This window comes from Equus quagga, chromosome 2 (genome assembly GCF_021613505.1).
Source record: "Equus quagga isolate Etosha38 chromosome 2, UCLA_HA_Equagga_1.0, whole genome shotgun sequence".
Lineage (NCBI taxonomy): Eukaryota > Metazoa > Chordata > Mammalia > Perissodactyla > Equidae > Equus > Equus quagga.
This window is the reverse complement of record NC_060268.1, coordinates 111982793-111993589: the sequence shown is the minus strand read 5'-3', so window position 1 is coordinate 111993589 and position 10797 is coordinate 111982793. Positions and strand designations below refer to the sequence as shown.

The 10797-nt window shown below is 41.9% G+C and overlaps 1 pseudogene; it reads left to right on the top strand.

Moving 5' to 3' along the window:
* The first annotated feature begins 1687 nt into the window (after positions 1-1687).
* Positions 1688-10371, top strand: LOC124235202 (14-3-3 protein theta-like; annotated as a pseudogene).
* The last annotated feature ends 426 nt before the right edge of the window (positions 10372-10797 follow it).

Genomic DNA, 10797 nt, shown 5'->3' with positions numbered 1-10797 from the left:
AGCCTCTAAAACCCAACACGGAGACGTACAGCACTTGAGTACTTACAATAAAACGTGCTATGTGCTGTAATGAGGGTGACGGCAAGGTGCTAAGTGAGGAGGAGGGGGGAGCACCTGACCCATCTGTGGGAGGGCAGGGAGGCTCCCGTTGGTCGTGGATTTTCTTCTCTACATAACCTCCAATACTCCTCTCACCTATAAATATTCAAATCCGTGATCTGACAATCCTCAATGCATGAGTATTTTAGAAATTTGAAGCAAACTATTTTCCTTTCTTGGGCCAGCCCCAATGGCTGGGCGGTTAAAGTTTAGCACACCCCACTTTGGCAGTCCGGGTTCATTTCCTGGGTGCAGAACCAAACCACTCATCAGTGGCCAAGCTGTGGTGGCAGCTCACATTAGAAAAAACAACAACAAAAAAGAGGAGGATGGGCAACAGATGATAGCTCAGGGCAAATCTTCCTCAGCAAAAAAAAAAAAAAAAAAAATTTCCTTTCTTCAGTTGAGCAGTGTTTCTCAGTGGAGTTGCACTATTTAGGAAAAGGCTGACTCTGAATGCATCACCAGGCTCTGATTTATTTCTTGCAGACAAGATTTATTTGTAGGATGGTTTTTACAGCTGCAACAGTCTTGGGTTTATTTGGTCCCAACCTCTATGATCACAGTTTATTCAGACAAAAACTACATTAGGATGACAAGAAAAATACCCTTGACTCCATTTACAGTTGGGCTAAATGCAACAAACATAGCTTAATTAAGTAATTTATCCAAGGTCATAAATATATGGTTTACAGTATCCTCAGATTATCAAGTCTTTCAACAAAGTCAAAGAGCTGCAGAAATGCATACAGGTGACATAGTATAGCAGTTAAGGGCAAGTGCCCTGGAGCCAGACTGCGTGGGCTCAAATCTCAGCTCAACCATTGGCCAACTGTGTGACCCTGCGCAAGTTACTTAACCTCTCTGTGGTCAGTTTCCTCATCTGTGCAATTAAGATACTAGGACCTTCCTCATAGGACTGTGTCATTAGGATTAACTACATTTATGCGTTTAGAATAGTGCCTGGCATGGAGTGTTATATACTTATTTGCTATTTATTATTAATTTTCATTAAAAACAATAGATTTCACTGATTTTACTTTTTCTTTTGTCTCCCTCTAGACATATGCCAGGAAGTAGCTGTGTTTGAGCTGTGTGGCTTATTCTGTTGGCCAGTACCTTTCAGATTCTAAGCAATAGATTTGATCACGAACCTTAAGTGATATGTACTTAATACATGAATACTGAGAGAAGTAAGAAAACATTCTCGTAAGTTGGGCTACCTGGTCTTACAGAACAGGAGAACCGCTCAGGACAGAGCAGGAGCCAGGAGCCCACGAAGCCCGCTCCTGACAGGAGTGGCCCCACCATCCCCACTACCCAGCTGGTTCCTGTACATCCTCTCCTAGTCGTCCCGCAGCTACCGCTGCTTCAAGTTCACTATTCTGAACTGCTATACTCTCTGGGGTCTCACCTTCCAAATCCCAAAGGAAGGAAACCTGATCCAGTTTATTAGTTACTCTCCAATACAGCGCATTCTGCTGGCAGGTTTCTCCCACCAAACGTCCCTCTGCTTCATCATAGCATGCCTGCACCATGATAGGCCCAGGTCCCCAGTCCATACCACGGTGGCCAATGTACTCACGTCATGTCAGAAAGTACAGCAAATTTTGAGGAAAGACGTGCTCCTACGGTGACTTTTATGAGAAGAAAGCTGTGTAACTGGTAGGCACATGGACATGTCATTGTTCCCATGTACTGTTAGTAAAGGTTGATTTTTTAAATTTTGTCATGCTTTGTATTTTATCTATTTGCCAATCTGTTCCAATTAAGTGTCTCAGTGGGTCAAAATATCAAAGACCCTAGGACTGCCATTCTGAAGAGCCCTAACTGGTCTTGGGATGAAGCATAATGTCCACAAAAAAGAGGTCCTGGGATGGGGCTCCCCGAGGAGCATTGCCAAGAGACCCACCTTCTCTTGGATCCCACCTCTGTCAAGGGTCCTGGACTGTATTGTTCAGTCTTTATGTCCTGCCTTTAAAGGCATATCATAGACATTACGGCATATCACTTCCTTTTTACAGACTGAAAGATAGCCTCAAAAATTATTTTTTCAAGGGAAAAGAGGTCTTTTCTTTCTGGGGTGAGAAACACTACTCATTGTAAGTGCTTTCATCTGAAAGCAACAGGGGTTGAGAATGATAGAGCAGTTAGTTGCCTTTTAGCTGTTCAAAAATTGGAACATTTTCAACGTTTTGGGGCTATCAAAGATGCTTTTGCCTTTATGTATAAATCTTGATCAAAAAAGTTGTTAAAATTTAACAGACTCTGAGTGATTGTGTCAAAATATTAAGCTACTTTGCTGCCTATTTTAGGAATTAATTTTACAAAACTTAATTCATGCTGCCCTCCTTAGAAACCAAACCAACAGAAATTGAAACTCACTACCCCTGCTACCCTTCCTTGGAGGCTGAAAGGACTTTCTTCAGTATGAGGAGACAGCACCATGAGTTTGGATATCTGGCCAAAGGGCACACTAATTAGGAATGTTTAGATTGCCCAAGGAGGGCCAATCATAGCACAAAGGAGAAGGAGTCTGATTCCAAAATTCGCCCACCTATCTGAGAAGAGGTTGCCGTTGAATTAGTCAAGACTTCCAGTTACAAGTGTGAGAAACAAATTAACTGAAATATAGCTTAAGCAAAAAGAGGATTATACTGTAAGGAAATTGGGTTATCTCATATAACCGAAGGAATACTTCAGCCACTAAATGAGGTGGACAGATGTCTCAGAGTGGTTGGAACTTGAGACTCACAGGCCACCAGGACACTTTCCATATCTCCATTTATTGTCTCTGCTTCTCTTGGCTTCTAGGCTTTGCTCTTTCACTCTGCAAAGGAAGGAGACGTTGTGTCAAACACAGCACACAGCTTTCCAGCACCACCACCACCAGCACACATCTCATCCCCTGAGAAAATGGACACTTGCTCCTAATCCCACAGAAAGATTCCTGGTTTAGTTGTCCACCATGAGCCAACGAGCTATAGGTAAAATCAGGGCAGGCATCAACTTCCGGGCCAAACCAACGTGGTTAAGGAATTCAGGCTTGGAAGAACATTACAGAGAAAGAAGACATTTCCCAGAGAAGATGAGGTTTCTAGATGAAGAGAGAGGGCTGACTGAAGAGAGACAAAACAGATTTCAGCTCCAACCTCAAAAATAAAAGACCATGAGTCTTAATGTGAAAACAATTTAACTCTGGATGGTGACAACTGACTGTAGGAATTAGGAGAGAGAATTTTCCTTTCTCTACTTGCATTTCTTCTTTGGGTTGCCAAGAAATAAATGATGCCCACCAACAAAATAAATATGAGAAATAAATATTTAATATTAGCAAATAAATTTTAGCATTTTACTCTAAGCAAATAAAAATATCACATTTATACTTATAAACACTAGTATATAACTATAATCTTAAAATATCAACAAAGTATTCAAATTCATATACAGCCTTGGTCCTCTTACATTTCCTAGAATCCTCATCAGCTTAAAGAGCCCCTTAAACATTAGACACCTGAATTCATCCATACAGTTCACGGTCATATCAGAATTTTAACCTCCGTTTAACTCCAGTCCCGCAGCCTATACTTGCTCCTTTGGAGTAAACATCTAGGAAAGTGTTTCTCAATGGCTTTCCTTCTTTTCAGGAAACAAGATGAGCCACTTTAAGTTCCTCCTCAAAAATCTGGTTAGAGGGGCTAGGCGCATAGTATAGTGGTTAAGTTCAGCACACTCCAATTCAGTAGCCCAGGTTCGTGGGCTCAGATCCCAGGCACAGACCTACACCACTGGTCAGCAACCCACACACAAAATACAGGAAGATTGGCACAGATGTTAGCTCATGGCTAATCTTCCTCAAGCTAAAAAAGAGGAAGATTGGCAATAGATGTTAGCCCAGGGTGACCCTTTCTCAGGAAAAAAACAACTGGTTAGAGTTTTAATCTTTATTATAACATGCAACCTAACATTGGAAGAGAAATTGATCCCCAGTTTTTAAAAGTGAGATAGATAGGGGCTGGCCCAGTGGCACAGTGGTTAAGTTCCCACATTCTGCTTCGGTGGCCTGGGGTTCACCAGTTGGGATCCCGGGTGCAGACATGGCGCTGCTTGGCAAGCCATGCTGTGGCAGGCATCCCACATATAAAGTAGAGGAAGATGGGCACAGATGTTAGCTCAGGGCCAGTCTTCCTCAGCAAAAAGAGGAGGATTGGTGGCAAATGTTAGCTCGGGGCTAGTCTTCCTCAAAAAAAAAAAAAAATTGAGATAGATAAAATTCAGACTTTCCCTAGTGACCAGAATGTTGTAAATTTAAATAGATAAAAATTTCTATCTTTTGCATTTCAAATAGGTTTAATCTAACTTCATTTTCATATAAAGTTGCATTATTTTGTTGTTTGGGAAAAGGTATAGGGGAAAGAGAAAGAAATATTTTTTATTACGGTGAGATGCACATAACATAAAATTTACCATTTTAACTATTTTTTGGTGTGCAGTTCAGTGGTATTGAATACATTCATGTTGTTGTGCAACCATCTCCACCATCCATCCATCTCGAGAAAGAGAAAGAAATCTCACGTTTAGCAAAATCTTACCCTTTGTCAAAAAGACCTCTTTCCAACATTGCAGTTATTGAAGGAAATGATAGACTCCGCCCCAAACATTTTAAGGCCAGCTCCAGAGAGCGTCCCCCTCCTACTCTCTCCAAAGTGCTATTTTGCCCCAGAGTCCAAAACCATTCTGGTCAGACCATTATCCTGCTCCATCTTTACACTGGAAATCGCACTGCCTGTCTTTTGAAAGGTTCAAATGTTTTAAAGGAAACATGCACCCTCTCCCTTTAGGTTCCACCCATATATAACAGTTCACTACAATTTCATGTTGGCCCTGACAGGCTGCACTGTGGAGCAGGTTTTTGCACAAAATCTTGATGGCAAAAGAAATGGAACAAAGGCATCAATTACAAGGATAGATTATGGTCTCTTCAGGCAATCAAAATTAACTTCTGAATCCTGAGTGGCAGTCGATGCAGAACCATGAGGAATAACAAAGAGATCATTGATCCATCTTTCCTCCGCATTTTAAAACATACATAATGGTTTCTTGCTTGACTGAATTTAGCAATCTTTCCTGTCAAGTAAGTGTCCGAGCTGTCTTTTAGAAATTAAATTGAAGAAATTAACATTCCTCGAAGCTTTTAGTGTAATGTGTTTCATATTCAATAGCCGACAGATTTAACTTGCTAGGGTGATGACAATGTCTTGGCTTAGAGTGCTGATGGGGAATAATATAAGATAATCATTATCATGCCAATATACTAAATGCTGTATTGTGTAAGCTTGCTACAGTTTTGCCTGATAACCTTTATGAAAATATTATCCTGTTTTGCCATCCTGACCTCTAGTCTCTGATATAACAGATTAATGTTCAGAACCACAGAAATAATTTCAGAGATTGATAGCTGAGTAAGATGCGAGAAGGAAGAGGAAAATTTTTTCTATGCTTTTGTTTTCTGGAAGTTTGAGTCGTATCCTTAAGGCAAAACGTTGGCTCCAACTAAAGAAGTGTATACCAAAACATTGATTATAATCAGCATTTTAAAATTCTGGCATCATCCCAATTGCTTTTGTTATTTTCACGAAACAGGCAGCTGAAGCTCTTACTGTCTTCAATTTCAAGGTGAACTTGTGGAAACAATAGGAAATAATTGCTATGATGGTGCATAGACTTCTCCGGGAACATAGCACCCTCCCATAGAAAAGAGTTCTCGGAAAACGCCATTTAAATGTTTAAACCTTGGGAGTTTCCTTTTTGTCACTACAAAGATGCATTTTTAGGATTGCACACCAATAAGTCCCTTAAAAGTACAGAAGATTGGAATCAGAAGGCATCAGGCAGGTCATCCCCAAGTCCTCATTTACTGGTGAGGAAACTGAGACCCAGAGAAGAAGAGTAACCTGCCTACGTGACACTCCAGAGACATTCAAGTGGAACTCTTTCCAATAAAACATTCCTCCATGCCACCATTTTGATTCTCAAGTCTGCACTGCTCCCCTCAACTCTCAGCATCCAGGCTGCTTAGGTGCTAAACAAGCTAGTGCAGCTCACTTGGAGGTGAGCTAAAGTCATCAGCCAGATGCATGTATTACAATCCATTGTTCTGCTGCAGTTGTGAACAACGTGGGACTAAAGAGGAGCTTAAAAGGCAGAGATAATGATGAAAGTGAGCCCAGGAACATGTTTATGGCAGAAATGGAGTTTCAGCCCCAGGGTCCTGGGTATCCTGATCTGGGTCCCAAGCTAGTTCTTTCAAAATAAGCATTGCTTAATTTCACTGGGTTTCAGTTTCGTATAGAGTGATGATACACAGAGATAGATTGATCGATAAGTGATAGATGCATAGATACATACGTATGCATAAATATTTTTTCTACCTCCTTGAGTTCTGTGAACATTAGGTGAGATAACATATATCAAGGACCTAGCATGGTGCTAAACATCTTCATTTTCTGTCCACACCACTGACCTCAACAAGGAGCTCTAGAACTACACGCACTTGAAGTTCAGAAGTGAGAGGAGATTCTCCCGGGGGCAACCTTCACTTAGTGGGAAATGGGAGTGGAACAGATGGACGAATGCCCCCTCTTCTCTCTCTCCAGCAGACAATTCTATCTGTAGGTCTCAAGGAGTCCTGTAGAATTGAGCCTTCATTGCCCACAAACTCAGAGTAAAGCCTTACATCGGGTTTCCCTCTCTCCTGCCCTCGCTCCCCCGAGTCCCTCACTCCAACTCCCTGGTCTCCTTTGTTTCCCAAATAAATCACTTGCACGTAAGTTCTTGTCCCAGGCTCTGTTTTCAGAGAAATCCAAACTAAGACAGCCATTTACTAGCTGTGCAATCTCGCGAAAATTACTCACATTCTCTGGAACTCAATTTCCTCATCTCAGAGTGGGAATAATAACACAACTTCCACGGGACTGTTGAAAGGACTAAAGAAGGTGATGTATGTGGAAGTACCAAACCCCAGGTCAGCCCCTCTTGTGGTGACCCAATCTGGATTACGCCATCCCTTGACTTGCTTAGGCCAACACCTCAGCACCTTGAGCCCCTTTCCTTCTCTCATGCTCCACATCCAAATCCTCTTGTCTCAACCTTCAAAACATATCCAAACCCCACCACTTCTCACTGTCACCAGGGCTTCCTCCCCGATCTAAGACTCCATCATCTCTGCCTACAGCTCCAAACTCATTCCCTGATCCTATACTTGCTTCCTTTATGTTTTGTTTTGTTTTCCTCAAAATAGCAACTGTTTTTAAGCATATAATATCATTTAACTCCTATATTGCAAACCCTTCTCTGATGGCTTTCCACTCCATTCAAATTATAAGCCAAAGTCTTTTCAATGGCTGGCAAGGCCCCATGGGAACTGGCTCCTCACCACCTCTCTGACATCTACCACTGTCTTCCTCCTTCACTCTCTCCTTCCATGGTGGCTCCCTCACTGTACCTCATACGCATGCCTGCCAGAGCCTATATAGACTCTTCCAGCTGTATGAACTACTTGCCCACTGCAGATCTACACAGCTTACTCTCTCACACCATTTAATTCTCTGTCCAAATAACCCACATATCAAAAGTTTTTATTCTGATCATCTTTCATAAAACAATAGATACTCTCACCTAAGAAAAATTGCACCAGACAAGATGAGCAGCCAGAAATTGATTTTACTCTGATACTATCTCCAGTGATAGCAGCGGGAACACAGATCAAGTCCAGAAACTCAGCTCCTCTGAAACAAAGGGTGGGCGAGCATTTACGAACTGAGGTGGGGTGGATCTTAGGCCATCTGTGTTCGCTAATTGGCTTACCCAAAGGAAAAGTAAACTTTCGGTCTTTATGATAGGAGAGAGCTTTACAACTTGGAGCAAAGTACACACCCAAGTTATTAGGCTCCTTGTGTCCCACAGAGACTGAGATTTAGGGCCTCTATCTCCCTTGATGAGGTCCTTGAGAAAAAAAGTCCTGGTAGTAAAACAGGCCAGAAGCTTTTAAAAGACTTACATCTCAAAGGGGCAGAGAAAGAATTTACAATTACAAATTCTCGAAACCAAACGCTCTGTAAGGGAGGAGGACATTTCCCCTCCCCAAATGGGGGTTCGTCTGGCCGGAGAACAAATTAAATTCACATGAGACAGAATAGCAAGAGAAAATTAAACAAAGCTTTATGAGGAACCATGGCCTGGGGCCTTTCTTCCCGAAGGAAGAAAGGGCACCGAAGAAGTGGGGTGCACACAGTTGTTATATACCCCCAAACAGGGTGTTTCACATGTGATTGAAATGTCCCTTTTACCAGAGTCGCGAGGCCGCTCTGCCAGCACAGAACTCAATGGAAACGACAGATAGGTCTGCTGTCCCAGTGAATGCCGCGGGGTGGCAGGTGTGTTGCCTCGGGCTGGGGTGGGGGGTCACAGATGAGCACCGCAATTGGTTCCCAGCCTAAAGAAAGGTGCTTAATCTTTAAGGAGATGCCAACGTTGGGAGGGGGAGGGAAGTCAGTTACTGGAGGTTACCAGACAAGCACAATAAAATGCAGATTTAAGTCCTTGCCTTTGGTATTGATTAAGAGTTTTTAGAGAGAAGGTCATCTCCTTTCTTCTTCCTGGTACAGAGAGGGAGGCAGTTTTACAGATAGAGATTTACCTTACAAATGTAAATGTGTCCTAAGGAAGGGCAAGTTCCATTCCTCAGAGCCTCCTTCCCTGTCCAGTTTATCAAAAGCAATCAGCCTCAAATAATCCTGATGCCAAAGAGACACATCTTGGGGTGGCCAATTCCAGGTCCCCACAGCTCCAAGAAAGGAGATGTCAGGGGTCTAGAGGCAGGAAGAAGGCTGTCTAAAGCTTAGTCAAGCTGAGGGAATGTTAAGGCCGTCTTGAACACGTCACTGCTTACGTATCACATATTTACTTGTTTCCTCTCCCTCTTCACTAGAATACAAGCTCCAGGAGAGCAGAGATCCGATCTGCTTTGTTTACTGCTCTGTCACTGCACCAAGTTTGCTTAGCGAGTAGTATTTGCTCAATTAATAGCAAATGCACAGAGCATTCTAGAATGTCTCAAACTTTACTTTTAGAATTAAATCACTTTGTTTTGAATTGTTTTCAGTGGACTTATTAATTATACCACTCATTTTGTTCAGCTTTTATGCTGTAGAATTATTTTGAAATAATGTTTTCTGAGAACGCTTTAAAATTGCCTTCCTGAGTCATGGCTCAGAGCCCTTCTGAGTGTGTTTGTGTGCAATATCTGTGCAATTATATGTGTATATAAATGTATATACACACATTAATTCAATATGTATACTATATACATGGAATACTCATGTATGCTGGATTATTTTCATTCCTAAACACATTCATTTCAACAGGGCCTCAATAAAATTTTTATACCAATTTCTACACTTACTCATATACATTTACTGTCTAATTCCATCCTCTATCCTTCTCAGCTTGGCTTTTCACTATCTGGAAGACACTAATGAATCAATTCTCAAAATGTTTTAAAAACACAGTTAGAGATAGAAGGATTCTTTGCTAAAGTCAGAAGCAGATCAGAGGGGCAGGTTCTGGAGGAGGGCTCGTCCCCACCTGGGTGGTGCTCGCTACCCTCCATGCCTCCCTCCCATCACCGAAGTCCACCTCCAGCCTGTCATGGAGAAGACCCAGCTAATCTCAAGCACAAAGCTGCAGGTCCTCCTGAAGGGTCATCTGGAGCAGCAAGAGGAAAACTGTCACTCCTTAGAAGAAGCTGAAACTATGATAAGGACTACCATCAGAAGAAAGTGTAGTCTGAACTGAGATCCATCGGTGCCCTCATCCTGGAATTGTTGGATAATTATTAACAGTCAATGCAACCAATCCAGAGAGTAAGGTCTTCAGTCTGAAAATGAAAGGGATCACTTCCAGGACCTTGCTGAAGTTGCATGTGGTGATGATCAAAACCAAATGATAGATAATTCCCAAGGAATTTAGCAACAAACATTTGATATAAACCAGAAAGAGATGCAACTCACACACACAGTCTGCCTGGGGCTGGCTCCTCACACTTTTGTGTTTTGCTAGGAACTCCTTAATAACCCAGAGCTTGCTATACACTGACTAAAACAGCTTTTGATGAGGCCATCATAGAACTTGATACACTGAACAAAGACATACAAAGACAGTACAGTCCTCATGCTGTCGCTTAGCACAATCTACATTTATGACATCAGATAGTGCAGGAAAGAAAGTGACGAAAACTGAATGCATACGGGGGACAGCCTTCTTCCTCTCTAGAAACGTTTTTACACATCTCATTCCTTAGTCCACTTGAATTTCCCATTGCAAAGAAACCCATTCATGTGTATGGAATCAACCATGTGTAGGCTTTTCACGCTGCAGCTTTGGGGAGACTCCATGCCTTGATTTGTGTTTGTCTTGGCCTTCGTGGTGGGCAACTGCTGCTGTAGAAAAGTATTAACAGCTTCATTTCCTATAAACATATGTGATTTCCAAACACTTAATGGAGAGGACTAAAAATGCATTTGGTATTGCAGTAATCTAAACCAGTTCCGCAAGTGACTGTTTTATGTTACTGTCAAGATATGCAAATATAGTTAATTACAATTAAAGAGTATTCTACACTAACTTCTTAATTTCTAC